General features: G+C 38.9%; 2 pseudogenes; both read left to right on the plus strand.

Annotated features, from left to right (window-relative positions):
* Positions 1 to 1180: 1180 nt before the first annotated feature.
* On the plus strand, positions 1181 to 3556 carry LOC149262165 (AP-3 complex subunit delta pseudogene; annotated as a pseudogene).
* A 3135-nt stretch (positions 3557 to 6691) lies between these two features.
* LOC149262166 (AP-3 complex subunit delta pseudogene) lies at positions 6692 to 10863 on the plus strand (annotated as a pseudogene).
* The last annotated feature ends 9241 nt before the right edge of the window (positions 10864 to 20104 follow it).

Raw genomic sequence — 20104 nt, forward strand, 5'->3', positions numbered from 1 at the left:
TGAAGTAAGCTTATTTCTGCTTCACATTCGAGATCCAAGTCGAGAGTAGGGCTGATCCGTCAATTCTTCTTGTTTCTATTTATCCATGTGTGTATCAGTGCATGGGATATGGAAACAAAGACAAAAACATGTACACCTGGGCCTAATATGCTCGTGGAGGTTACAAAGCTCGAAGATGCAGATTTTGAGTTCACACAAATAACACTTCATCTTTGCAGCTTTGAGATGTATAATAGAGACAAGATTAGATGGGTTTGTGCTATTTATCTATTTTTTCCTTTTTATTCTATTGGGAAGTGGTCTTATTAATCCATGGGCACATGATTATGATTAAACAATCCCTGGCTGCTTCACTGGTTTCTCTCACAGACCATACACTTATTTGCAATATGTTGATTAGAGTTTGGATTCGATCGTCACGGTGAGCAGGGGTCCCAAGCTCCCAATGCTTTACCAACGAGTATATCTAGAACTAGGTTCTGCAGAGAATCAGTGGCACTTTATGAGACTTGAACTGCTGTGAACTTTCTATATAACACTTTGGAAAAGCTTTAAAGGAAATTTGTTCTGTCATGTTTTCAAGGATCAAATTTATTTTGGATTAGAAAAGCACATGGCTCAAGTGTAAATCTCTGCTTATTAAGAACCTATGTTCTCACGATGGCTTATTAGGTCTGCATTTTTTTTTTCCTCCCTCAGGTGAGCAGAAGCATCATATCCTGTCAAAGTGTTTTGACTCATTGGAAGTCCAAGGATGAAAATATATGGTTTATTATGAATCCAAACATCATTTTCACCATTGAAGTGTGTGAAAACAAATTCAACACTAGTTATCTAAAGGGCTACAATGGGTATAAGAATCATAAGAATAATGTCACTTGTCATTACCCCGACGCTTTTGACATGGTAACCCCTCATGCTTACACGATCCTATAGATCTATACCAAGCACATATTTTTCTCTGGGCTCCTGTTGAGGCATGGAAATGTATAGGGACAACTGTTCATCCTTCAATCTCTCCCTGATGTTGTCAGAGCACTGGCCCCTTAGCATGCTTTAGTCTCCCCAAGGTTGTATTGAATTGCATCTTCTGCAAATCCGCATTACTAGGATATCGTTTCAGCTTTTTATTTGATATAAATTCACATAGAACCATTACCCAAAAAAATATATATATTCAATGACATCCACAATCATGGATTCCTTTTTCCAGAAAACACTAGAGGACCTGGTGAAGGGTCTTCATGTACAAATGATAGGAGAAGTTTGGTATCTAGCAAAAGCAATGGATGAAATCCACAAGGAAATGAAATTGACAGGTCATCACATAAAAGAAGCTGCATTACAGAAGCTCACATATCTAAATATGCTTCAACAGTTTCACATGTCTTGGGCTGCTTTTCATGTTGTTGAGGTCATGAGCATGCTCAGATTCTGTCATAAGACAAACGAGTATTTAGCTGCATCCTAGAGCTTTCACAAGGATACAAAAGTATTTCTACTTATAACTAATCAATCGAGAAAAGATTTAATAGGTACAAATGATTATGACGTTGGTTTTGGCATTAGAATGCTTATCTCGAATTACAACCCCAGATCTTGCACGGGTTTTAATGTCAAAGGTTTTCACTGTGTTTGGAAGCAGCAAAGCTTTGTTGAAAAAGAAGGCCACCATAGTGCTTCTAAGGGTTTTTGACAAATAGACTGACACTGTTATGTTTCCTTCAAGATATTGGTGGAAAACTTAGAGGATTCCAATCCCAAAGTAGCTTGTGCGGTGGTTGGCGTGCTTTGTGAATTGGCCACGTGAGACCCTAAAACCTATTTGCCCCTCACATCTAAATTTTATGAGATTTTAAATGGATTGTACAAAAAATTGGATGCTTATTAAGATTGTGAATATTTTTGGGGTCTTGGCGCCATTGGAGCCTAGGTTGGGGAAGAAGATCGTGGAGCCCATTTACTAGCATATGCATAAGACAGTGGTGAACTCGATGCTTTTTGAGTGTATACAAACTATGATATCATGCTTGATAGATTATGATGCAGTAGTTAAATTGTCTGTGGAGAAATTGAAAGATTTGATGATGGAAGATGATCCCAACCTCAAGTATCTTGGAATGCAGGCACTCGCTACTCTAATACCGAAGCATATATGGGTTGTATCTGAAAACAAAGAAGTAATCTTAAAGGCTCTGATTGATCTAGACCTTACTATCCAAGTGGTTGCTCCTCGCCTTTTGTGGGGATTATATCTAAGAACAACCTCATTGATACTGTAAGAGTATTGATGCATTATAGTCTTGTATTACATCCTGATTTTTCTAATGAAATCTTGGGTGCTATTCTTTTGACTTGCAGCAAGAATGTGTATGAATTAGTTGTTAATTTTGGCTTGTGGTTTATGTTCTCAGTGACATTGGAAGGTTCCCTCATTGTCATCATGACAAAGAAGTAGAAAGGCAACTTATAGATATTGGAATGAGGGTAAAGATGTCAGGTCAAAACTTGTGCAAGTTGCTCACAGTCTCCTTATTGATCCTGCCTTTCTTGAGTATCCATTTCTCCACTCAGTACTTTCTGCATCTGCTTGGATTGCAGGGGAATATATTGAACACTCACAAAATCCTTTTGAGATTATAGAAGCTCTTCTACAGCCTCAGACAAATATTTTTCCACCATCTTTGAGATGTGTTTATCTCCAGTCTTTACTCAAAGTTCTTGTATTCTGCTATTACTCATACATGAAGAGAAGCAATCCTTTTGTATCTGAATCTTCCATGAAAGACTCTGTGGGAGTGCAAGAATCTCACATTATTTCCTTGGTAATTGAGTCAACAATTGAAGGGGTGGACTTAAAGCCTAAGAAATCATTACAATGGGCTATATCTGGTCTGTAGAGTTTAAAGGGAGAAATTGGCATTGGGGGCCAGAAGGAAGAGGCTTCAAGTGTTGTGCCTCAAAGTAGCAGGCTAGCAAAGGTAGACTACGAAAATGAGAGAAGCTTGGTAGATATTGAAGATGAAGAAAATTTTGATCCGAGGTCAAATATTGAACTCCTAGTAGAGCAAGAGTGGATGCGGTTATGGATGGTGAAGACTTCACCTTGTCAGAAGTTCATAGAAGTTTATCTGTCAATTCAGGAAAACAACTCGACTCATATTCTACACTTGATCATGTTGTTGAGCTAATTAAACTGAATGTCAGTCCCCTTTTAGAAAGTGAAGATATGGAGGTGCAGGAGAGGGCATGCAATTTATTTGGTCTTATAACACCACTAGAAGGCATTCCAGTGTGTCTTTTGGAAAATAAAAATCCTAAAGAAATTCAAGATATAGGGATCAACTAGGATTCTGGCACTGCCGAGGTTATCATACACATGAATAGTATATTTGCACAAGAACTTAGTCTTGTTTCAATGCTTGCACAAGGAGGAGTACCATTACCAGACGGGCTTGTCCTCAAGGAGAATATTGATGATTGGGTCAAATTTCTAGGCAACGAGTAGGTTTTAGATGATGGTATGAGTACACAAACATCAAACAAGAATTCATGAAAAGAAATCACTGCAAGATAATTAAAAGAAAAAAGAAGGATGAAATCATATGACATAACTCGATTATGTGTGATGTACATTAAGTACCAAGAAATTATTTTCTTGGCTAAGGACATGGGTAAGGTTGTAATTAATCTCAAGTATAACATTATAATCCATACTAGATTAACTATCATTGATAATGGCTTGCTTTATGATTGGATGGAGGTCATGTTCTTGTGTCATTGAGATCTTGTCTTGTGACAGATTCAATCTCAAAACCTAATTTAATTAGTATGGTACAATTGTATCATGCGTGATTACCTCTATATTTTCAATTTCCCTCATTGTGTTGAATTTTCCTACAATCATAATATATATGGCCAAGATTAGCTCAATCGAAGTACTTCAATCCCTTGATATACATTGTTGTAGTTAGGCTTTGGTTTGGGAGGTTGAACAAGTGCATTATTTCTCTATTCCCCATTTGAGAAACTGAGCTTGGTATGATGGGACCTGCCTAAAGGTAGCTGTGAATAAATGAATTAAAAGAACTTGTGGTGTTGATGCTATCTAATGATACTAACATTTTTTGAAAACATGTGGATAATGTGACTGGTGCAGGGAGACTGCAAGAAACAAGTGCGTGACAAGCATATGAATGCATTGGAAGAACAATAATTTCTTCCTATTATTTGAATGCAATGAAATTGAAAATGAGGAATCATAGTTAAATGGCGGGAAACATTAGACCTGTAGCTATTCAAATAATAGTGTTGTTATATTAAAGATGAGATAGTGAATATTGTAAACTAGAATTTAGAAGAAGGCATCTGATGTTCCTCACAAAAATTGATTGAAGAAATGTTACAGGTAGCACTTGGAAGGAGAATTGCTGACAAAAATCCTATGTATCCTATATCTGGGAAAGTTCTGATATAGGTGGAAATGCAATGGGAACCTGCAATTTCAGAAACGGTTACCTCAAAATCAGGAAATAAATTGTAATATGTAGAAATGACTAGAGACTACATCGAGGATGGTGTGAGTTTAAGGTGGGGAGGAATGTAGTACCCCTCTGATTGCTACCATGATGGGAAAAGTTATACTATGTTATAGAAGAAAAGCTAAGACTAAGGACAAAAATGGGAGCAAATATTTTATTTCCAAATAGATAAAGGGAAATTTAAATGCTTGGAAAATGAGACACTTAGAGATGAGACTCTTGCCAATGAAACCCCATTGGTGAATGGGAATGGATAAACCCTTCATGATAAGAATTCTAGATCAAATTCTATATAAGATTAATGGATGAGAGATAAATATCCATTAAGCTACTTAGCTAGAGAAAGATGCTAAGTTATAAAATAAAATAAAAAACCTCAGGGGAGAGAAAGGCGAGATTTTATGGGAAAATCCTAGGCAAGTGGATAAAAAGATCCAAAACATCCAAACGTCATTAAAGGAAACCATATCATGAAAAAATGGAATTAAATACCCATTGAAGGAATGAACAAGAGGTTATTGATCCACGAGAAAGAAATCTCGCCTCGGGGGTGAACTGGAGGAAGTCAGTTTTAGATTGAGTGGTGGTGTTCGATTTTCCAGGTTACTCTCTATCAGCTAATCTGGTTCAGTATAATGGAGCGCGGATCATCTTGATTCATCTTTTAGTTCTTTCCAACAATTTAGTGCAAGGTTAAAATCGCTTTTGAATTGTCTCAATATGTAAGATTATTTATGTTATTTATTGATTGCAGCTATACATTTCATGTTGGGATATATATAATATAAATTTAACCTGAAATTTCCACCTATTGAATTTTGAAATTGTGGTGATTTGTGAGGGGTAGTTTTTCTTTTTGTGTTTTCTTCATTTATTGTTTCCTCTTCAATCGAATTTTGCAAGGGTGAACATGTTGTGGTAGAAACATGAAATACAAAGGGCAGGACCTTTAATCTTCCTTGTGCTTATGCATGTGAGATCTCTAAACCTATATTTATAAATATCATTTTCTTTTATACGATGAGCTACTGATTCTCCAGAATTGAATCGATATGGGTACTCAGTGTTAAGCCAAATATTCCACTAGTTTCATTGTGAAATCCTGCAACTTCTCCATATTCTGATGAGGGTAGGACATATGAGTTGGGATTGAGGAGATTATAATGGGTACTGAAGGAGATATTGGCGAGTCTAAGGTATATGGAGTGACCAAAATGGGCATGTAGTGGGGAGTCGGTAAGATGATATCCTTAAGACCATGACCAACCCATCTCCAACATATCTTTCCTATTGCTGCATATTTTTATCTCTGCAAACAATTTTTTTTTGTCAAGGCAATTTTGGTAATTCGAACTTGTTGAAATTTTAAGCTCTATGAATAACTGAACGAATCTAGTATATTTTATAATTGTGGCATGATAGGAACCCATCACCTGCATTTTCACTTAGATTGGTAAGCCCATTCTTTTAGACTTGAATCGCTCCCACATATTGCAATGATCAGCCATGTCACCAAAGGCAGAGTTTTCTGTAAATAAATCTCGCTATGTATCTATCAATCACACATTAAGACATGCCTATTATGGCCATGGTCGTGGTTCGTGGCTCTGGATCAGTCGTGTGGTTCTGGATTTGCCAAGTGTACCCTTCAAAAAGTAACTGAACAAAAATAACGTTACATGATTTTATATATAGAAATGACCAACCAAGAAAGTCTATCAATATTTGACAAATTATGATTGGTTAGATGTCGTATTCCACAGGGATTTTCCACCATTTAAAATGATTTCCTACCCATATTTATGAAGTGTCAAGACGTATTCAACTTGCCAAAGTCTAGCCTTATCATGCCCTAAAACCCAGCAACTGTCGGAGTTCTAGTGTGGAGCTGATTGTTCATTGATCCTTCCTTCTTGCTTCACTCCATGCTGATAGCCTCCACTCTGATAGCCTCATTGAAGTGAGCGATTAAGAGTGGAGGACAAGTCTCTGCGAGTTCTCATTCTGGAGAAGAAGGGAGATGGAGGAAGGGACAATTATATAATCTTCTAGAAATACAACAAAGAAAAGGGGGATTTGAATAAGAGAATTTCGGTTGAATCGAAAACCTATGGTGGATCAGAGGCCCTACCATTTTTACACGTCTCACAATGTACAAGGCGAACCTCATGAAACAATCCTTCACAGGTGACATGGGCGATCTGGAGCTTGCCAGTATTACCGTCGTCTCAATCGTCATTGTTGGTCTTAGTTTCGACCTAATGGTAAGTATCTCAGGTCTAGATTACTTTTGGTATGATATGGTGGGTTTTGAATGTTTAATAGCCATAAAAAATTATAATTGTTTTATGATCCTTGTAATCAATAGGTGGGATTTACCTACCTATCTGGCTTCTGAGATAGTAAATTTGAAAACATAGTTGATATGTGAAATGGAGTAATAATTCACCAAAATCTCACACACTGTCATTGCGATTGTAAGACATTGTCACTAATGATTTCATTAAAATTGTAACATGTTTTTATTAAAACTGTGTAGAACTCAAGTAAGTTTGAAAAGGGTTGTGTGTATTTCGATTCCATGGCTAGATGTCATCAAATCACACCAAAAGCAGATCCCTATGCTTGCATGATTGATATCCTTGGATGATTTGGGTGACTTAATGAGGCAGAGGCCTTATTGAAAACATGTCTTTAGAAACTGATGCAACTATGTGGGGAGCATTGTTCGGTGTTTGCAGAATTCATGGCAATATAGATTTAGGAAAACATGTGGTAGATTTTTTTTTTAGAGTTAGAACCACAAAAGGCTGCAATGTATGTGCAACTGTCAAATACATATGCTGCAACAAGGAGGTGAGATGATGAGGCAAAGGTGATGTATATGAATACAAATAGGGTTGTTTAGGGCTGAGGCATGTAACAAGTGGTATCAAAGCTCCTAGGTGCAACATTGGGACCTAAAGGGTTCTATTAGAAAATGAAATTCAATTAGTTTAGGACAAAAGTGAGGGATATCAGACCCAACATAGGACCACTATCGTGCTGCAACTTTGTAGCTTCATCACTATCTACAAATGTAAACAAAAACATATTTCACTTTTGTTGGAAAGGAATGTTCAGGGGTAAGCCAAACAACAATTTACCCTACTCATTTTATCTGAAATAGAAAATAATCTCGTGGTTTAACAGATATGGTGATGCATTGCGACACCTAATCTCAGAGTTAAAGTTCCTAATTGTACAAGTTTTAGGAGAATGAAAAATTGAGTTCATATAACAGATGAGAACGTAGTCCTATTCATAGATCAAGATAATAGAATAACAAAAAAAAATAGATTTAATAATAGTTATACTGTGCTTTATGCTTGATTTCTACGAATATATATGAATTGCGTGCAAGCTGGTTTTGTCTGTCGAGGTCCAATGGTTACTGGTCCAATCCCCATGCAGTGAACTAAGGCATTGCCATACCAAAGTTGAATTTAGATCCGATATGGAGTATATTTAGTGGATCACACCTAAGGTATCAAAAAGAATGAGGTCAAGTAAGGTTATTTATGCTTCGCATTTGAGATCTTAGTCGAGAGTAGGGGTGATCCATCAATTCTTCTTGTTTCTATTTATCCATGTGTGTATCGGTGCATGGGCTATGGACACAAAGAAAAAAACATGTACACCTGGGCCTAATATGTCTGTGGAGGTTACGAAGTTCGAAGATGTAGATTTTGAGTTCACACAAATAACACTTCATCTTTGTAGCTTTGAGATGTATAATAGAGCCGAGATTAGATGGTTTTGTGCTATTTATCTATTTTGTCCTTTTTATTCTATTGGGAAGTGGTCTTATTGATCCAGGGGCGTAGGATTAGGATTCAACAATCCATGGTTGCCTCACTGGGTTCTCTCACATTTCTTACACTTATTTGCAAGAATTTGACTAGAGTTTGGATTCGATCATCACGGGAGCAGTGGTCCCAAGCTACCAATGCTTTACCAACGAGTATATCAAGTACTAGGTTCTACAGAGAATCAATGGCACTTTATGAGACTTAAACTACTGAGAACTTTTTGTATAACACCTTGGAAAAGCTTTAAAGGAAAGTTGTTTTGTCATGTTTTCAGGGATCAAATTGATTTTGAATTAGAAAATATCATGGCTCAAGTGTAACTCTCTACTTATTAAGCACCTATGTTCTCACCATAGCTTGTTATGTCTTTGTTTTTTTTTTTTGTTTCCTCCGTCAAGTGAGTAAAAGCATGATAGTGTGTCAATTTTTTTGACTCATTAGAAGTTCGAGGATGAAAATATACAGTTTATTATGAATCCCAACATGATTTTCACCAAGGAAAATTTTAGGGGCTAATTTTCATAAGTGGGCTAATTTTCCATGATTTTTCCAAAAAAAGATTTGTTAATTTCCATTTTTTCTAAAAAATATTCTCCTAAATTTTATAGTATAAAATTGTTTTACCTTAAAAATCGCCAAAATTTTATATAGAGACTGTATAAAAATATTAGAAATCTGAATACTTTTATAAAAACATTGTCAGACATTTTACAAATTGCATATTATGTATTAGTGATATTTGCCAAGGTTTCTAAACTTTAAAATAAATTTCCATCCTTAAAAATTTCCCTCATTTTCAACGTTCAAATGTGTGAAAACTAATTCAGCACTAGCTATCTAAGGGGCTACTGTGGGTATAAGAATCATAAGAATAATGTAACCCGTCATTACTCCGAATATTTTGACAAGGTAACCCCGCACGCTTACATGATCCCACAGATCTATACCAAGTGTTTATTTTTCTCCGGGCTCCTGTTGCGGCGTGGCAATGTATAGCGACAACTATTCATCCTTCAATCTCTCCATGACGTTGTCGGAGCACTGGCCCCTTATAATTATTCAGTCTCACCAAGGTTGTATTGAATTGCATCTTCTGCAAATACGAATTAATAGGATAGCGTTTAAGCTTTTTATTTGATATAAATTCACATAGAACCATTACCCAAACAAATACATATATTCAACGACATCCACAATCTTGGAGTCTTTGTTCCAGAAAACACTAGAGGACCTGGTGAAGGTTCGTCATGTACAAATGATAGGAAAAGTTCAATATCTAGCAAAAGCAATGGCTTAAATCCACAAGGAAATGAAATTGACAGGTCATCACGCAAAAGAAGTTGCATTACAGAAGCTCACATTTCTGAATATGGTTCAACGGTTTCACATGTCTTGGGTTGATTTTTATGTTTTTGAGGTCATGAGCATGCTCAGATTCTGTCATAAGAAAAATGGGTATTTAGCTTCATCCCAGAGCTTTCACGGGGATATAGAAGTATTGCTACTTATAACTAATCAATTGAGAAAAGATTTAATAAGTACAAATGATTATGAAGCTAGTTTTGGCATTAGAATTCTTATCTCGAATTGCAACCCTAGATATTTCACGAGATTTAATGGTAGAGGTTTTCACCATGTTTGGAAGCAGCAAGGCTTTGTGGAAAAAGAAGGCCACCATAGTGCTTCTGAGAGTTTTTGACAAATACCCAGACGTTGTTAGGGTTTCATTCAAGAGTTTGGTGGAAAACTTAGAGTATTCGAATCCCAAAGTAGCTTGTGCGGCAGTTGGCGTGCTTTGCGAATTGGTCATGGGAGACCCTAAAACCTATTTTCCCCTCAAATCTGAATTTTACCGGCTTTTAAGTAGATTCTACAAAAACTTGGATGCTTATGAAGATTGTGAATATTTTTGGGGTCTTGGTGCTGCTGGAGCCTAGGTTGGGGAAGAATATCGTGGAGCCCATTTGCCAGCATATGCATAAGACAATGGCGAATTCACTACTTTTTGAGTGTATCGAGACTCTGATATCAGGCTTGACAGATTAGGATGCAAAAATTAAATTGTCTGTGGAGAAATTCAGGCAAGAACTTGTGCAAGTTGCTCACAATCTCCTTATTGATCCTGCCTTTCTTGAGTATCCATTTCTCCGCTCCAGTATTTACCCAAAGTTCTTGTATTCTTCTATTACTCATACATGAAGAGAAGCAATCCTTTTGTATCTGAATCTTCCATGAAAGACTTTATGGGAGTGTAGGAAGCTCACCTTATTTCCTTGGTAATTGAGTCTCGAATTGAAGGTGCAGACGTAAAGCCTATGAAATCATTGCAACAGGCTATATTTGGTCTGTCCAATTTAAACAGAGAAATTGGCATTGAGGGCCAGAAGGAAGAGGCTTCAAGTGTTGTGCCTCAAAGTAGCAGGCTAGGAAATGTAGAATGTGAAAACGAGAGAATCTTGGTAGATATTTAAGATGAATAAACTTTTGGCTATGTATGGTCTATCCAAGGTAAAATATTGGACTTCCTACCAGAGCAAGAGTGGATGCGGTTATGGACGCTGAAGACTTCACCTTGTCAGAAGTGCATAGAAGTTTATCTGTCAATTCAAGAAAACAAATCGACTCTTATTCTCCACTTGATCATGTTGTTGAGATAATTAAATTGAATGTTAGTCTCCTTTCAGAAAGTGAAGATGTTGAGGTGCGGGAGAGGGCATGCAATTTACTTGGCCTTATAACGGCACTAGAAGGGATTCTAGGGTGTCTTTTGGAAAATCAAAATCCTAAAGAAATGCAAGATATAGGGATAAACCAGGATTCCAATGTTGCCTAGATTATCATACACATGAATAATATATTTGCGCAAGAGCTTAGTCTTGTTTCAGTGCTTGCACAAAGAGGAAAACATTAGCAAATGGGCTTGTCCTTAAGGAGAATCTTGATGATTGTGCCAAAGTTGTAGGCGATGAGAAGGTTTTAGATGATGGTATGAGTCCACAAACATCAAACAAGAATTCAGGAAAAGAATCCACTGCAAGATATTAAATTAAAAGAAAAAAAAGGATGAAATCATATGCCATAACTCGACTCTGTGTGATGTACATTGAGTACCAAGAAATTATTTTCTTGGCTAAGGACAGGGGTAAGGTTGTCATTAAACCTCAAATATAACATTGTAATCCATACTAGATTAACTATCACTGATAATGGCTTGCTTTATGATTTGATGGAGGTCATGTTCTTGTGTCATTGAGATCTTGTCTTGTCACAAATTCAATCTCAAAACCTAATTTAATTAGTATGGTACGATTTTATCATGCGTGATTACCTCTATGTTGTCAATTTCTCTCATTGTGTAGAATTTTCCTACAAACACAAGATATATGTCCAAGATTAGCTCAATCGAAGCGCTTCAATTGCTTGATATGAATTGTTGTAGTTAGGCTTTGGTTTCAGAGGTTGAACAAGTCCATTATTTCTCTATTCTCCATTTGAAAAACCGAGCTTGGTATGGTCGGACATGCCTAAAGGTAGTTGTGAATAAATGAATTAAAGGAACCTATGGCGTTGATGTTATGTAATGATACTAACATTGTTTGAAAACATGTGGATAACGTGACTGATGTAAGGAGACTGCAGGAAACAAGTTTGTGACAAGCATATGAATGCATTGGAAGAAAAACATTTCTTCCTATTATTTGAATGCAATGAAATTGAAAATGAGGAATCATAGTTAAATGACAGAAACATTAAACCCGTAGCTACTCAAATAGTAGTGCTGCTATATTAAATATTAGATAATGACTATTGTAAACTAGAATTTAGAAGAATGCATCTGATATTCCTCACAAAAATTGATTGAACAAATGTTACAGGTAGCGCTTGGAAGGAAACTTGCTGATAGAACTCCTGTGTATCCTATATCAGGGAACGATCTGATATAGGTGGAAATGCAATGGGAACCTATAATTTCAGAAACGGTTACCTTAGAAGGAGGAAATAAATTGTAAGATTTTGAAATGACTAGAGACTACATCGAGGACGGTGTGAGTTTAAGGGGGGAAAGAATGTAATACCTCTCTGATTGCTATCATGTTGGGAAAAGTTACACTGTTTTATAGCAGAAAATCTAGCACTAGGAAAATAAATGGGAGCAAATATTTTATCACAAAATAGATAAAGGGAAATTTAGATGCTTGGAAAATGAGACACCTAGAGATGAAACTCTCTCCAATGAAACCCCAATGGTGAATGGGAATGGATAACCCCTTCATGAAAGAATTCTAGATAAGATTAATGGATGGGAGATAAATATCCATTAAGATGTTGATCCAGGTGGATATTGGTGGCCACCCACCAATTCCACTTGGACCCCCACCGTTTCTTTTTTCAGTTTCCTTAGTTGTAGCACAATTTACTATTTTTAACAGTTTTTTGGGTCCTAAACTTCCAGATCCGTTTTGAACCCCTAAACGACATTTTTTTGGAAATCTATCACTAGCGATTTTTTGTCTAAAATTGTCTTTTCCATCGTAGTCCTTGGAGAGATCTTTCCAATGGGCTATCACGCATGTCAAATGGAGATAATATGACCAAGTCATGACCCCGGGAAGTTGGCTGTCCAACTTACCACAACGAGACCCATAAACTCTTGGTGTTACATCTCCTCGGGTTAGGGTTTTGTTTGTTTAGGGTTTGCCCTTATTGTTCAATAATAAAAAGGCCCTTGAGCCTCATTGTAGTGCAGTTCAGAGGCATGTAGCTGCCACATCTCTTCTCAGAGATAAGCTACCATCACCCTAGCTGGTGTATTTCCGTTTCTATTTGTAAGCATATTTCAGTATTTTACATTAATGAAATGAAGTATTATTTCCGCTGCATCTCTGTGTTTATGGTTATCTCTGTAATTTGTTGCGTTCCTGTTTAAATCCAGATCAGTGGTATCAAAGAGGTCTGCTTTTTTTCTCTATTTTTCTTTGCATGTCCCCAATGAGGTCGGGATATAAGGAGTTAGGGCTTGAACTGGTTGAATCTTTGCAAGACTAGCCTCGCAAATCATGACGGCCTCCCATGGCGGATGAAAAGAAAGACGAGGGGCCAAGAGATCCTATCAAAATCTTGCTCGAAGAAGCCCTCGAGTGACAAAGGAACGCGTTGATGGACAACTTTGCCCAGATCCTTCAGCGGTTACCTAGGGGCGATGCATCGGCTTCCAACAACTACTATGGAAACGCCACACCGTTTAAGGTACAAGTTAATTTCGAAATCCCCACATTTGAGGGTCAGATAGACATAGATGCCGTCGATAAATGGTTAAATTTGCTAGAGGGTTATTTTTCTGTTCATGATTTTTCTAGTTGGGAAAAGATTATTTTCGATCTTCTCAAAGCAGCCCCCCACGTCAAGGATTGGTGGGAAACCTACTACGAGCAGAAAGATGAAAGTACAGGCTCACTATTTTCAGCTGCACCCACTTGGAATTCATTCCGGGATGCCATCAAGGAGTAGTACTACCCTGTCGGAAGCTATGAGGATCAATACATAAAGTGGACCATGCTGCGGCAGGGAAGGAACCAAGATGTGCCAGAGTTTACCAATATTTTCCATACCCTTCGCACAAAGTTGGGTATCAAGGATTCGGAGTAGCATTTGGTACTCAAATACTGCGACTGCCTGCACAAGTACATCCAAGAAGAAATAGAATTTCTGAACATCTCCTCGCTCGGCACGGCATACCAATATGCCATTAAGGTCGAGAAAAAGTTTAAACAGAAGAAGCGAGACTTTGGATCTGCGAATCCGAAGCAAGGGAAAGGTTCCCCCAAACCACAGAACAAAGGACAAAGCCAAGGCGGCGCGGCCCAAGACAACCCACCAAAGATGCAAGCAAAGAACAGTGCCGCGAAGCCGAAAAAGGACACAGGAAAGTGGTGTGAGTTCTATACGAGCTCGACTCACAACACAAGTGAGTGTCGAGCCAAGCAGTCACTAGTGGCTGAGCTAAAGGTTTCAAAATCAAATGCATGTTCTAAATCTGAGTCAGAACCTGACAAGGGGAATGACAAAGGGAAGCAGATTATCGATGCGGAGTCCAATGCCACCGTTGCCACCACAAAGATCTAGAAGGAGGAACCCGAAGATCCAGAGGAGAAGGAGCGTCTCTTGCACTCCCAGATGTGGGTAAAGGGCTCCGCCCTACAGTTCATTGTCGATAGCAGAAGCTGAAAGAACCTCATTTCGACAGAGGTCGTGAAGTGGCCGGGCTTACCAACCATAGCACATCCACAACTGTACACCAACAAGTGGCTTCACCAAGGACGGGATCTTCGCGTGAGCCAACAGTGGCGCCTTCCATACAACATCAAGCCCTTAATGGATGAGGTATTGTGTGACATTGCTCCTCTTGAAGTTTGTGATGTATTATTAGGACAACCATACTTGTGGAAGCGACATGCTATGTATGAGTCAAGGCCCCGTGCTGTTATTGTCACTTTGGGAAATAATTTGTACAGGATACCGGAGGTAGCACCGCCTACCGCCATCTCTTTGGTTACTGCAAAATAATGCAGTAAGCTCATTTCCAAATCCGGGAAATTTGTTTTCTTGATGATACGCCCTCAAGGAAAGAAGAAGGTGGTGGTCACAACCTCCAGACAGGGCCCCTCCGCTTGAAAACTATAGATGGACAAGGTCGTGGAGGAGTACAAGGACATCTTCACCTGCCCTGCAAGGGTTCCTCTGCACTATCATGTCAAGCACTCCATCGATTTGACCCCAGGTGCACTGCTGCCCAATGGACCAATCTATCAACGCTCCATTCTAGAGAATGATGAAATCAAGAGGTAGATTAAGGAGCTGCTGCAGAAAGGTCAAGTTCGTCTGAGTTCATTAGCCCATGGGAGCTCGATCGTGTTGGTATAGAAGAAGGATGGGACTTGGAGACTCTGTATTGACTATCGGGTGCTGAATAAGATCACTGTCTGTAATAGGTACTCGATCTCATGGATTGATGACCTCCTGGACCAACTGAAGGGGGAAAATTATTTTATCAAGATCGATTTGAAGTCAGGATATCACCAGGTACCAATCGAACCCTTCGATGTGTTGAAGTCTGCCTTCAAAGCCAAGGAGGGCCTTTTTGAATGGTTGGTTATGCCTTTCAGATTGACGAATGCTCCTGCAACCTTAATGAGGCTAATGGATCACATCTTACGGCCATTCACCAACTCATTTGTAGTGGTATACTTGGATGAAATCCTGATCTTCAGCCAGAGTTGGAAAGAGCACCTCCACCACATCCGACAGGTTCTCCAAACACTGCAACAACACAAGTTATGTGCCAATTTGGAGAAATGCACTTTTGGCATGACCTAGGTTAAGTATCTGGGATAAATTATTGATGAACATGGGGTGCATGTGGATCTAGCCAAGATCCAAGTCATTCAGGATTGGCCATCTCCAATCACTCTGACAAAGCTCTGTAGCTTTCTAGGTCTTGCCAACTTCTACTGCAGGTTTGTGTTGGGATTTTCTCATATCACTTGGCCCTTGAGTCAAGTCACCAAGGGAGGAGTGAAAGAAAAATTCTTTTGGTCTGAATCTCAACAAAAGGCATTCACAAAGTTGAAAGATCGCCTCTGCTCGATACCAGTGCTTGCATTACCAGACTTGCAACAACCATTTGAGGTCGAGACAGATACCTCTGACTATGTTATTGGGGTTGTCCTTACTCAACATGGGCATCCAGTGGCATATCACAGTGAGAAACTTTTAGACACAGTCCGGAAGTATCCCACTTATGACAAAGAGATGTATTCCATTGTGCAGGCCTGCCTACAATGGAAGCATTACATTTTGGGGAAGGAAACGGTCATCCACACAAACCACCGACCTCTGCAGTTCATACAGACCCAAGGGAAATTACAGAATGATCACCATCAGAAGTGGTCAACATACCTACAACAGTTCCATTTGAATATCAAGTATAAGAAGGGCAGCACCAATAATGTTGCAGATTGCCTCAGTCGACCACCAATCGTGGCATTAACCATCGTGCTCAAGTCTTGTGGGCATGAGACTTCTGATTGGCCACTTCTCTACGAAAGCGACCCAGAATTTGGCCACACATACCAGACACTCTTGGAGGGTCAGCATGTTACAGATTTTCACCTCTAGGATGCCCTATTATGCCACTTGGGTCACCTTTGTGTTCCTTCAAGCGAGCGTGCCAAGATGATTTGGGAAGCACACTATAGTCGGGCTGCTGGGCATTTCAGGGTCGAGAATATGATGGCAGTACTACAGAAGTATTTCTATTGGCTGAATCTTCGACAGGATGTTGGGAAGTACATCAGATCATGCACTGCCTATGCCATTGCCAAACCGACCATCAAGAAGCAAGGTCTCTATACCCTGCTGCCTACCCCTAGTCAACCTTGGGAATTCATCTCCATAGATTACATGTCAGGCCTTCCTTCCACTAAGCATGGAAACGACTGTGTTTTTGTGGTCATCGACAGGTTCTCGAAGATGGCCATTATGGTGACTTGCAAGAAGAATATCACAGCCGAAGCCACTGCTAAACTCTTCTTTGAACGAGTGTGGGTACACTTTGGGATCCCACAGTATATCATCTCATATCAGGACAGTAGGTTCCTTAGTACATTTTGGTACAGTCTCCATAACCTTCCATCCTCAAACTGATGGCCAGACAGAGGTTGTCAACATGATGATCATACACATTCTGCGCATGTACAACTCAAAGCATCCATGCACATGGGACAAGAGCCTCCCCTATGTTCAACACAGCTACAACCGGGCTCTCCACAGCTCGACTAGCCACAACCCTTTCTAGGTGGGCTTGGGATTCCAGCCACTATGTCCCATTGATGTGGCCATGCCATTTGCAGCTACTCACGAAGATTCGGCTCATGTTTAGTTCGAAATAGATAAGGCAAACAACTTCATTGAGTACATCCAACATATTCGCCAGTAGGTCCATGATATTCCAGAGAAATCAAATGCCAAGTACAAGCAGCGACATGATCAACATCGGGTGCTACACAAGTTTCAGGTGGGAGACAAAGTCTGGTTGCATTTGTAAAATGAATGCCTTACCGGAGCCTATCGGAAAATCAGACCACTTTGATATGGTCCTTACACCATTACCAAGGCTATGGGAGACAATGCATTTGAGCTCAACATTCCCCCATTCTTTGGCCTGAACCTAGTGTTCAATGTGGACCGCCTTCGGCCGTACTTTCCACCATTACTAGACACATCCGACATTGCAAAATAACTCACACCCATAGAATTAAATCCAAATTGCATGGAACAAGATGCAACTGATCAGATCATGGACACAGATCAAGCACACTCGCCAACATAATATCCAACTGTATCGAGTTGTCAAAGCAGGCCAACTCCTTCACTAGGGCAAGTGGCTCACCAGGGACCAAGTTCAGCAAAAGTTTCCTCATCTCATGGAGGAACTCAACGCAATGGGGACCATTGCTTCCTAAGGGGGGGGAATGATCCAAGTGGATATTGGTGGCCACCTGCCAATTCCACTTGGACCCCCACCATTGCTTCTTTCAATTTTTCAGTTTCCTTAATTGTAGCACAATTTACTATTTTTAGCAGTTTTTTGGGTCCTAAACTTCCAGAGCCGTTTTGAGGCCCTAAGCGACGTTTTTTTGGAAATCTACCACCACTGATTTTTTTGTGTAAATTCGTCTTTTTAGTCATAGTCCTTGTAAATATCTTTCCAACGGGCTATCATGCGCATCAAATGGAGATAATATGACCAAGTCTCGACCCCGGGAAGTTGGCTGTTCAACGCACTGCAACGAACCCCATAAACTCTTGGTGTTACATCTCCTCGAGTTAGGGTTTTGGTTGTTTAGGGTTTGCTCTTATTGTTCAATAATAAAAAGGCCCTTGAGCCTCATTTTAGTGTAGTTCAGAGGCATGTAGCCGCCACATATCTTCTCAGAGATAAGCTACCATCGCCCTAACTGGTGTATTTTCATTTATGTTTATAAGCATATTTCAGTATTTTACATTAATGAAATGAAGTATTATTTCCGTTGCATCTCTGTGTTTATGGTTATCTCTATAATTTGTTGCATTCTTGTTTAAATCCAGATCAGATGCTTAGCTTGAGAAAGATGCTAAGTTCAAAAAAACATAAAAGCCTTGTGGGAGAGAAAGGTGAGCTTTTATGGGAAAAGCCTAGGCAAGTAGATAAAAAAATCCAAAAGAGAAGGGCGCCTTTAAAGGAAACCATATCATGAAAAAAGGGAATTAAATACCCATTGAAATAATGAAGAAGAGGTTGTTTATCCATGTGAAAGAACTCTGGGCTCGGGGGTGAACTGGAGGAAGTCGGTTCTAGGTTGTGTGGTGGTGTTTGATTTTCCAAGTTACCCTCTATCAACTAATCTGGTTCAATATAATGGAGCGCGGATCATCTTGATTCATCTTTTAGTTCTTTCCAACTATTTGGTGGCAGGTTAAAATCGTTTTTGAATTGACTCAATTTGTAAGATTATTTATGTTATTTATTGACTGTAGTTATAACTTTCATGTTGGGATGTATAAAATATAAATTTAACCTGAAATTTCTACCTGTTGAATTTTGAAATTATGGTGATTTGTGAAGCACAATTTTTCTTTTTCAGTTTTTCGCATTTATTGTTTCCTCTTCTACCGAATTTGGCAAGGGTGAACATGTTGTGGCAGAAAGCACGAAATACAGAGGGTAGGGCCTTTAATCTTCCTTGTGCTTATGCATGTGAGATCTCTAAACCTATATTTATACATAGCATTATTCTCTTATATGATGAGCAACTGATTCTCCAAACTTGAATCGGTATGGGTACTCAGTGTTAACCCAAATATTCCACCAGTTTCATTGTGAAATCCTGCGACTTCTCCATATTTCGATGAAGGTAGGACATCTGAGTCGGGATTGAGGAGATTATAATGGGTACTGAAGGAGATATTGGCGAGTCTGAGATATATGGAGCAACCAAAATGGGCATGCAATGGGGAGTTCATAAGAGGATATCCTTAAGACCATGACCAACCCATCTCCACCTTCGCTTCCCAAGTTGCTGCATATTTTTGTCTTTGCAAACAAATATTTTTTTGTCGAGGCGATTTTGGTAATTCAAACTTGTCAAAATTATAAGCTCTATGAATAGCAGAACGAATCTAGTATATTTTGTAATTGTGGCTTGATAGCAACCCATCACCTGCATCTACACTTATATTGGTTATCTAGTTCTTTCAGACCTAAATCACTCCCACAGATTGCAATGATCAGTCATGTTACCAAAGGCATAGTTTTCTGCAAATAAACTCTCGATATGTCTTCTATCAATCACATATTAAAAATTCTTGTTATGTCCATGGTCATGGTTCATGGCTGTCGATCAGTCACGTGGTTATGGATTTGATGAGTGCACCCTTTAGAAAGTAACCCAACAGAAATAACTTTAAATGATTTTAGAAATGACCAGCCAAGAAATTCTGTCAATATTTGACAAATTATGATTTTTTAGATGTCGTATTCCATAGGGATTTTCCACTGTCTAAGATGATTTTCTGCCCATATTTATCAACTTTCAAGACATGTTCAACTTTCCAATGTCTAGCCTTATCATGTCGTGAAACCCAACAACTGTCAGAGTTCGAGTGTGGAGCTGA

This window comes from Pinus tabuliformis, chromosome 6, assembly GCF_031772625.1.
Source record: "Pinus tabuliformis cultivar Carrire ecotype Pingquan chromosome 6, CPIR1, whole genome shotgun sequence".
Lineage (NCBI taxonomy): Eukaryota > Viridiplantae > Streptophyta > Pinopsida > Pinales > Pinaceae > Pinus > Pinus tabuliformis.